Source organism: Ictalurus furcatus, chromosome 8 (genome assembly GCF_023375685.1).
Source record: "Ictalurus furcatus strain D&B chromosome 8, Billie_1.0, whole genome shotgun sequence".
Classification (NCBI taxonomy): domain Eukaryota; kingdom Metazoa; phylum Chordata; class Actinopteri; order Siluriformes; family Ictaluridae; genus Ictalurus; species Ictalurus furcatus.
This window is the reverse complement of record NC_071262.1, coordinates 9,706,166-9,716,824: the sequence shown is the minus strand read 5'-3', so window position 1 is coordinate 9,716,824 and position 10,659 is coordinate 9,706,166. Positions and strand designations below refer to the sequence as shown.

The 10,659-nt window shown below is 38.8% G+C and overlaps 1 long non-coding RNA gene and 1 pseudogene across 3 annotated transcripts; one reads left to right on the top strand and one right to left on the bottom strand.

The window, feature by feature from the left end:
• The first annotated feature begins 882 nt into the window (after positions 1-882).
• Positions 883-7,596, top strand: LOC128612011 (uncharacterized). Of its 3 annotated transcripts, XR_008386660.1 has the most exons (5): positions 883-961; positions 2,159-2,238; positions 4,114-4,711; positions 6,401-6,485; positions 6,714-7,596. It is a non-coding gene; the product is annotated as an uncharacterized LOC128612011 (long non-coding RNA). The 3 variants fall into 3 exon arrangements; XR_008386661.1 differs by lacking the exons at positions 883-961; positions 2,159-2,238 and having other exon boundaries at positions 2,967-4,236; positions 4,645-4,711; XR_008386659.1 differs by lacking the exons at positions 883-961; positions 2,159-2,238 and having other exon boundaries at positions 2,967-4,711.
• Positions 7,597-10,540: 2,944 nt separating this feature from the next.
• LOC128612102 (uncharacterized) lies at positions 10,541-10,659 on the bottom strand (annotated as a pseudogene).

Below are 10,659 nucleotides of genomic sequence, written 5' to 3'. Positions count from 1 at the left end.
CTTCGGTATTCCATACGCTGTGGTATTCTGTATGCTCCGGTATTCCATACTCCTTAATATTCCGTACACTTCGGTATTCTGTACGCTTTGGTATTCCGTATGCTTCGGTATTCTGTATGCTCTGGTATTCTGTACGCTCTGGTATTCTGTGCGCTTCGGTATTCTGTACATGTCGGTATTCTGTACGTGCCGGTATTCTGTACGCTTCAGTATTCCATATTCTTTAATATTCCGTACTCCTCGGTATTCAATGCGCTTTATATTCTGTATGCTTCTTTATTCCGTATGCTCCGGTATTCTGTACGCTTTGATTTCTGTACACTCCAGTATTCCGTACCCTTCGGTTTTCCATACTCCTTAATATTTCGTACATGCCGGTATTTTGTACACTCCCTTTATTATTAATTCCTGTACACTCCAGTATTCAATATTCTTTAGTGTTCCTTACACTTTGCAATTCCATACATTTCATTGTTCACTACACTTCAGTATTCCGTACACTGCAGTATTCCTTTCACCATCATCCGTAACTAACATCACAGAGTTATGGGCTGTGGTGTTAGTTACGGACAGTGTGTGTGTATCTGCCTGTGTGTGTGTCTGGTTAAAGGTACTAGCTCCTATGAGACCAAAACACTATACATATATATAAATAGTACATGCATTTTTATTCCATACAGAGAGCTCAGTTTACAGCTCAGTATCAGATAAACAACACACACACACACCAGAAAAGGGTGCTGTCTTGTGTGTTCATGTCTATTTATTAGCTGTCTATTGTGTGTGTGTGTGTGTGTGTGTGTGTGTGTGCGTGTGTCAGGCTGGAGTGGGAGGAGCTTCAGGAGCAGCAGCGTGTGTTACAGGACGCGTTCGACACCCTGCAGGCCAAGTTTAAGTTTGAAGCGGATCAGTATCACCAACAGCTGGAGGAGAACACACCGAGCAGCACACACGCATCACTGTGAGTCTCTGTCTGCCTCTCTGCCTGTCTCCCTGTCTGTCTGTGAGGGATAATAAATAGAGAAAAACTGAAATGTGTGATGTCATCCTGTGTGTGTGTGTGTGTGTGTGTGTGTGTGTGTGCTGTCTGGGTGGGAAGGGCTTACTGTCTCTCTGTCCTGTCAATGACGCAGACACTAACCAATCATGGGAGTTCATGGGCTCATGTATGTGAAAGGGGATGGATAGCACTGAAACCCCGACCCCTGAGTGCGTTACTCCACCCTGTGATGCGTCTCAGAGGAAGCACGTGTTAGCTTTCACCCTCCCCGGGTCGGTCGCTGCCGTCGTGTGATTGGGCAGAGCTGGCTGGTGGGCCGGATCTGGCTAAGACCAAATTAGGGAGAGAATGTTATAATGTACACACAAAATAATTAATTAATGAGCACAGCGAGTCAACCTAGAGCATGCACATTTTGTTATGTTACAGCCTTATTCCAAAATGGATTAAATTCATTATTTTCCTCAAAATTCTACAAACAAAACCCCATGATGACAATGTGGAAGAAGTTTGTTTGAAATCTTTGCAAATTTATTAAAAATAAAAAAACAAAAAAAGCACATGTACATAAGTATTCACAGCCTTTGCTCAATACTTTGTTGAAGCACCTTTGGCAACAATTACAGCCTCAAGTCTTTTTGAGTATGATGCTACAAGCTTGGCACACCTATTTTTGGGGAGTTTCTCCCATTCTTCTTTGCAGGACTTCTCAAGCTCCATCAGGTTGGATGGGGAGCGTCAGTGCACAGCTATTTTCAGATCTCTCCAGAGATGTTTAATTGGGTTCAAGTCTGAGCTCAAGTTTGATGTGGTTGCAACTGTGGATCTGCTTACAAAAGATGCTCAGAAGTTGGCCCCATAATTGATCGTAAGAGCTGCTGTTAATTGATTGTGTGTTGGGTGAGAATGCAGCCTCCTTCTGTGCACAGTGAATACTGTTCCAGTTTACTGACCTAGCACTCACCACTGGCTAAGTAGCTGCTAGTGCCAGTTTCTGCTTAAGCCTCTGTGGTGTGCTGAATAAAGTAGTTAAATAAGAGCAACGGCCATGAACTCTGAGCTTTAGGCTGATAAGTCCTTGCTGAATCCTGTGGTGTGTGTGTGTGTGTGTGTGTGTGTGTGTGTGTGTGTGTGTGCGTGTGCGTACCGCTCCTGCAGGTGCTTGGTAGGTTGGTAAATTTGAGGGTTCAGTTGTTCATGAACTGCAGAGCCAAGCTGTCAGAGATGCCCCTGAAGAGGTGAGAGACGGTACCAAATTAACCTTTCTGTTCAATGTGTGTGAAAACAAACACAAGCACACACACATGCTTTTAAGACATCTACAAGGCTTATCATTGTGCCTTATCAACACAATGAGTTAATTAAAATATTACATTTCTTTTCATTAAGTCTTACAAACACAGAGCCTTCTGTGAGTTCTGTCGTTCTTAAAACTTAATCTGGTAATTACAGTGTGACCCACAGCACTGAAAATGAATTTTTTATACTAATGGCATTTCTGCCACCGTAATGAAGGTCCAGTTTTAATGTATGCACATACGTGCTCTGAGGACGAAATTTATTCTGCATGCTTACTAGGGATGCGTAATATATTTAATTTGAATTGTTATTACTGTAATGGCCTTTGCAATATAGATATTCCAAAAGTCACAATATACAAATGAGCTAGTTTTGAGTTTGTGTTTAGCCTTCTGACCAATCATAGAGGTTCCTGGTAGGTTTTCTATGCGTGACAAATCATAGCATTGGCATGGTCAAAAAAATATTCGATTTTATTATTGTCAAGTTAATGAACGGTGAGGTCAAGTTGATCTGATCTACCAAAACATAAGTTACCATTTTATCAGGATATTTTATGTATACAGTTATATAAAGTGACCTATATGTTCGCATGGTGTCTGTACTACACACACGTACATGCATTATAAAAACTTATTATTTTCTCTGCGTTTATTGATTCTATCCGTCAGCTTCTATCGTTTTGTTATGGAAGCCGACGTGGCTTTCTTGCGGAACGACACGCTGTCACCGGGCCCAATGGCTCGCTTCGCAGAAATCCCAGAATCCCCGTTGCTTATGCTGAACATGGTCACACCAGAGAGCTGGATGGTGGAGGCAGTCCAGAGCCCATACGACCTAGACAACATTCACCTACAAGATGTACTTGTAGAAAAACTGGTGTGTTTCTTGTAAAACATAGCGAAACATACTCTTTTGGTCAATTTGGATAAAGCTGTTTTGAAACAGATCTTTACATACTATGGGATGGGGGGGATCTACTCAAACACCACAGGGATGATGCGGTAGCAGCCATAGTGCACCAGAGCACCCGGCACTCGCCAGCTATTAGTGCAGAGGAGAGAGTGATGTAGCCAATTCATAGATGGGGATTATTAGATTTTTACAATGTCCGATTGTGCTGTGTACTCTCAGGTCAGTGGTGTTGTAAACACAGTGTATGATCTGGAGGGCCATTGTTTCGACCTGTCCACAGGTCTGCCTCCACAAGGACTGCAATTTACACTCGGCATGAAGCAGTAGCCACTCATGCATGATACCATCGTCATGGCCAACCTGGTAAGATCAAACCTAGGGATGTGTTAAATATCAACAAGGTTTTTCGTGGGTTGGATTGGTTTTCCAAATCAGATTTTAATTAACAGTCCATGTTCAAAAAAATTGTCACATTAGTGTGTCTCAAGAGCAAAATATTATTATTTTCTAAAATTAAAGAGCAATATTCAGTGAAAAGATCAAAGAGTTCTGCAGCAGACAGTATGGCCTTCAAAGAACCCTGATCATTTTACCTGTGGAGGCAGAAGCCAGTAAAAGCCAATTTCTGCAGGATATTTTTTTTTTTTAAATCATCTTCATGATGCTTGAAGCCAGTGTTCATTTGTTGTCAAATAGAGAAGATAGTGTATGTTAATATATTTCTGTTTTTCATATTTTTTATGTATCTAAGACTCTGCAGTACTGCAGCTTAAACCACAATATTAAATGTCAAATGCATTTTGCATTTGCTCTGAATGTGTACGATGTGCGAGGTAATAAGCTTTCACACATCCGTTGTTAATTTTTACGTCTTGATTGTGTTCCAACGTGTTTTGCAGGGATACTTCCAGCTGAAGGCTAGCCCGGGTGCCTGTATCCTGAGGTTGCGTAAGGGACGTTCTGAAGACATTTATCAGATACAGGCATGAGTAGGGCTTTATCTTAGGAGAAAGAAGCCCATTGTGAGCATCAAGCTTAATCTACCAGATAGAAACCACTAAAGTGTTAATAGCTGTTAAAGTTTATTGTGATTGCCATGTATAATATGCTCCCTCTAAGTGGGGTGAGCGGTGGATCCAAATGGAAGTTTAGTACCTCTTAATGAATTATATAACGTCCCACGTTGGCTGTAAGTGTGAAGGATTGACATGGATACTAGAGAATAGTGTGTTTGTGCGTCTGTGTGTGTGTGTGTGTGTGTGTGTGTGTGTGTGTGTGTGTGTGAAATTCCACTTGATCTGAAAGTGAATGTGCACTGCTTTTTGCTAACAATGAAGCCTGGTAATTTGTAGGTTGAGGGTAAGAAATTGCAATTTAGAATAAACTGCAGTGCCATCTATCTCCATCTTCTACCGCTTACTCCTTTTCAGGGTCACGGGGAACCTGGATCCTATCCCAGGGAGCATTGGGCACAAGGCGGGGTACACCCTGGACAAGGTAACTGCAGTGCCACGCTTTCCATTTTTCCCCCATTCCAATCTCCCTTTTAGCTAGAGGTGGTCCCTTAGAGGCTGGTCTAAAATCGCACACAAATCACATCAAATCCAAAGATTTGTCCATCATTTCTGTAGACAACTGTATACCCTGGCAGCACCATTATTCTTCAGGTTAACAATCTGTGTGTATGGAGAGGTAACCTGTAGTGTATTCACGCACTCATGCATGTCTGTGACAGATGAGAACATGATTGCTGGTCCTGCCAATATAATCAGGACAGACCGTTTAATTAATGACCTCGGTATAAGTAAGTTGAAAGAAAACTGAAATGGTCCACCATATCCAGTGTCACTGTGTGTGTGTGTGTGTGTGTGTGTGTGTGTGTGTGTGTGTGTGTGTGTGTTTTGCTTTGTTTTGTTTTGTTTGTTTGTTTTTTGTTTTTTGTGTACATGAGGGTAAAGCATTGACAGTTAAATTTATTTAAAAATGAAATGTACCAAATGCCCCACTTATGAACAGACATGTTTGGTGTCCTGAAGTTTGCTTCTCTAGTTTTGCTCTGGACACTACAGTCACCTGAATTGAACCCCATAGAAAATCTCTGGTGGGATTTGAAGAAGGCAGTTGCAGCACACAAACCCAAGAATATTACTGAACTGGAGGCCATTGCTCATGAGGAATAGGCTAAGATTCCTCAGGAACGCTACCAGAAGCTATGCATCTCGTTTGCTCCAGGTCATAACATCAAAAGGGTTCTCTACTAAGTACTAAAGATGCTTGCCATGAAGGGATTGAATAATTTTGATTGTAACTTTACGTGGCTTAAGATAATAAAGCGCAGCTACAATAATAGTGGCTATTCATTCATTATTGTTGATCTAACAATAATAATAGAAAGAACATAACAGTTGTGGACACCATGTTGTCTTTAGTCCCCTGGGTTCAGTTCCCTCCAAACACATTTTTGGTTCTTCTGTTAAGATCGTAGTTTTTTTTTTTAATGGAAAAAATAGGAATGTTTGAGTCTCAGGACGACTTTATCCCTGAACAGACATGAAGTTTATTATATAAACTTATTTATAAGCTTATTAGATAATAACAAATGTGGCTACAATGAAGTATGCAGTAGTACAACAATGTAGTTCCTTCTGTTTCTGTTAATCTTAACATGTGGCACCGTACCATAATGTGCTCCGTTACTAGGTTTTACTCTAATGACATGAAGATTACTACTGTACTTGTCTACTGCAGATACAGTACTGTGCAAAAGTCTTAGGCACCCTATACATTTTTTTAGTACAAACTTTGTTACCAATTTTTGTTATGACTTCTACATTATCAAGTCAGTACAAAAAATTTTTTAGATTTCAAAACATTAGTTTTCCAGCACAAAATGAAATGTTAAAGATAAATGTCTGTATGTCAGTAAAGAAAGCAACATATTATGTAAGAAACTACTTTTCAGACAAAAATTACTGTTACTGTTGTTATTACTGTTTACTGCTCTTTATAGTATTTTTATTAACGTAGAAACATTTCATTTCATTATTTTTGAAGGCATCTGTGCTCTACAGCATTTATTTGCATGTGCCTAAGATTTTTACACAGTACTGTATATATTTGCTCTGTTGTGCAGGCGTTCTTTTACTGACAGTAATACAGGATTGTTTTTTATCCCGTTATGTCTAGGAACGATGGAACAGACTCGCCTGCAGATGCTGGAGATATTATAGTGATGCACAACAGCTTTCACAGCAAGATCATCAAAGTTCGAGTGAGTGTTCATGCATGGTGTGACATACTGATTTATGCAGCACTAGAATCTTATGTGAATCTGACTACTGACATATTGTATGATTGCTCCTTTTGTAGGGGGGTTTTCCCTCAAAGTTTCCTGCATGTTAATAATCAGGAATTAACAGTACACTGACATTTATGTCTTTAAAACCTACATACACAAACATTTCGTACTGTTCATGAATTGTCTGTCTATGGCATGTAGGTTCAGAAAAAGCCAGAGAAACTTGAAGATCTTCTGAGTGAATCGACAGAAAGCAAAGGCCTGTGGGACTCGATTCCGAGGTACATCAAACATATATAGAGTTTGCATGTGTATGGTCAAGATGAGTTTATTGTGTATTTGGCAATTTCACCCAGTGGAGTGAAGGTTGCATTTGACTTGATATAGTTTTATAGGCAGTCTTGACTAGAGACATGAATGAGAGAAAGCTTTTTAATGTGTTTATATTTCTGTGCACTGATGGTGGGTTCTTGAGAGGTTTATTTTTGTATTTATTTTTTATTTCTGCCGAAGTGTGCGTCAGAGACATTTTCCACTGTAATATGCCAAAGTGTATGCGTGTGTGTGCGCACATGTATGTGTTTACGTGTTCATTTCAATAAACCGCTGTGTTAATTTTTGTAATCTGTCTCTTCACTGATGTCTGTGTCAAGTGTGTGGAGTGCTTTGGAGAAAAGGTAGGGAGCCAAAACTTTTAAACCTATAATCTACCTTCACATCAACTTCTAACACCTCGACGTTTGGGTTCATCTTTGTATCTACAGTTAGTTCAGAGAGGAAATTACAGAACTGACAGAATAAATGAAGGTTCCAATTTTACTTGGGTGTCTTCAGATGACAGGAAGCAGGATCTCCAGCACCAGGCATTTACTGATGGGTAGCATTTATTTTAATATGGGGTAAGATTTATGGGGTAAGTAATAACATGTTTTAATGTAAAATCACTGAACACAGATTAAGTGTAAAATTCAAATGTTTCTGTTCATTCCTGATTCATGTACTAAATATTCCTGAAGGAACAGGACCACTTTACACAGTAACCACAAGCTGGACCACGAACAGAACAGAAAAGAAGAAAAGTCTCTTTCTATTCCTACAGTTACAGCTGAAATTCTGCCTGATTACCAATAATGCTGCTGCACATCAATAAATCTGTAAATTGTCACGATCTTAAATAAAAAAAAAAACCTGCAACCTACTCACACACAAATTACACATATTAAAAAGATACACACCTTGAATATGGAGTCACTCTCTGATCCATCGAGCAAAGGCCTGCAAATACTGAAAGTAAAAGCCTGAAAACAGCTGCAAATACAGAGAAAAAAAATCTGGTAAATTACGCATAACAATAATTTTAAAAATATATTTAAAAAATAGTAATTCCCTCCCCCTCAACCCCCCTCGCTGACCTGTCAGCAGCACGTCAACATCAGTAGGCATTTATAGTTGACGCGATCGCTGGTGTAATATTCTTTGTACCGAAAGGGGGCGACTTTGAGTAATCGTCCTGTAAACCGACAGGACGTAGATGAGAGAAGAAGTAGTTTGTCGGAACAACCAAAGCAACGCTTACAAACATGGTGTCTCATGTGGAGTTACTGTATGTTGAGGAGGAATTGTGGTGTTTGTTGTTTTTGATGTTTGTTTTCAGTAAACTTCCCTAAAACCCACAGTATGAAAAAAGAGCAAAGAATGATATAAGAATAATATAAAACCCATTAAACCTTGGGATTATCACTTGTCACATTACAACAAAATACAGCTATAAATATGAGAACATGTATCAAACTAAACTAAACAACCTCAATTTCTTTTATTCATTTCATTAAGATTTTTTATTAAACATGTACCTTTAGTTTCATTAAATATACTTATTTATTGCAGGTTCATTTAGTAAATGTTAGCAATTACTGTAGACATCAGCAAAAAGTGGGAGCTTCCTGCAAATGTAATTTCTCACATTTACAAAACGAGTTGATCATATTCACCTATCAGTGTAAACGTCTCTTTATGTATAGAGACAAAAGAAAGATATTACAGAATGAGTACTCTGTTTGTTCACCATCAGTGTAAATGTCTCTTTATGTATAGAGACAAAAGAAAGATATTACAGAATGATCATTCTGTATGTTCACCATCAATGTAAACGTCTCTGTGTATAAAGACAGCAGAATGAGGTTTAAACACTGTGTCTGATGGTGTAGTGCAGTGACTGTGTTTATTTGTGAAGATACTGATGAATGAAAACACGGTGCACTCCAAAAAACTTTCAGCGTTGGCTTTATTATCTCAGCAGTATGTACAAAGCAAATCCAAATCACTATTTTAAAAACCTTTCCATGAATTTTGGGCCATCTGGCTCTCTCTAGGTCCCGCATGGGTGGATCATAGAGATTCCTGTACAATCGTACCTTCCGGCAAGAGTCACCTCCAAGTCTTTCATTTCCGGAAGCGGCGCAGCACGGCAGGTTACAAAAAATGTTGTACAAACCGCCTCGAGAAATGAGGCCTCACACATTAAACGCGCTCGACCGCCCACTCAGTGATGATGTCATTTTTGCCATACATGTCGAGTATAAACCACGTTTGATGCTGTCTAGCATTTTCAAAGGGTGCCTTGACTGAAAAAAGGTTGGGAAACGCTGCTCTACACAATACCAGTCTCAAATAAAGATTATAATGAGCTCTAGTAGAACAAAAATCCATAACATTTGTAATGGACAAGGTGCATGACAGCTGGTTCTGGATTGCCAGATGGGAAACAGGTATGCGGATGATGGTGATCTGTGCATTTTAAGATGAACCATCTCCTAAAGTGTTTGGTGAAGAAAAGAAATGGAAAAAGGTGTTCGAGCATTTTATAATGAAAAACTGTACAAGATATTGTGGGCAATTATTTCTCACAAACAGCTTCAGACTATCAGCCCCAGATTAATGATGATAAACACCATGTACAATGCAGCAACATGTAAACAACACAGTCAACAACCTCTATACTAGATAGTATATGGCTGTGCCAATGAAATCAGATTGATGTATGATTCTCACAATATTTATATGAATAAAGATCTTTTATTCACACATTAAATCTATTTATGCTCATACTTATGACTTACATAGACAAAATCAATGAAGCAGGTATAAATTTTGTAAGTAGTTGACAATTGTTATTTTTTGGTGAACCATCCCTGGACCATGCTCGACTGGTGTAGGTTCAAGGCACTTAATTTTAATTTAAGCAGGACTGGCTGATTGCTGATCTCGGGATTAAGAATTTTGGTGCCCAATTTGGTCCTCCAAACAATGTGAAAACTAAAGTCAAAGAAAACAAATATAGTGAATGTATTTATCCAGGCTATGCTACATATTTGCAAAAAAAAAAAAAGGTATAAAATATAAAATATAAACCTTACATTCTAAAACAAAAACAACTGTTTGCCCATTAAAAATGATAAAGAAAAACAAAAGCACAAACTAAATGTTAACTGGTACGAGGAACACACACATTCACTTATCTGAATATAGTAAATGAATATAGTATGTGCCAGTCAGTATCCAGTCAACTCGCTTCATGTAGATTATTTTTCATTTATTCATCATCTAACAGAAGTATAATTCCTTTTGATAAACACAAGTTCCACAGGTCTTCATGAAGTTTTACATCATTAGTAATTATAATTAGAATTAGTGTTTCACGTTTGTGTGATAAGTATTCGCTGAGTTACAGTTCATTTTTGTGACGTGTTTCAGAAAGTTTCTTGCGGACACAGAGACAGCCGAAAGCACACCCTGTTTATTTTCTTTATTTTCCAAAAGCAGAAGATTTTTTTATTGTGAGTGTACACAAATAAAAATAGACCCTTTATAGTTTCTAATGATGCCTTACACTTATCTGTATAGCCAAAAATGATTGTGTATTTTAAGTTGTTTCCGCGGTCATGAGGAAAAAATCCAGCAGAACATGCGGTCAAGTTTGAAGACCCCAGAGGGTTAAAACACTAAAGCAAAGGAAAGCCTTATTCCAAATCTTACAGCACCTGTTATTCCCATGCAGTCTCCCATCCAAGTACTAACCAGGCCCAACTCAGTTTTGTGTCAGAGATCAGACAAGATCAGGCATTGTCATGGTGGTATGGCCATAAGC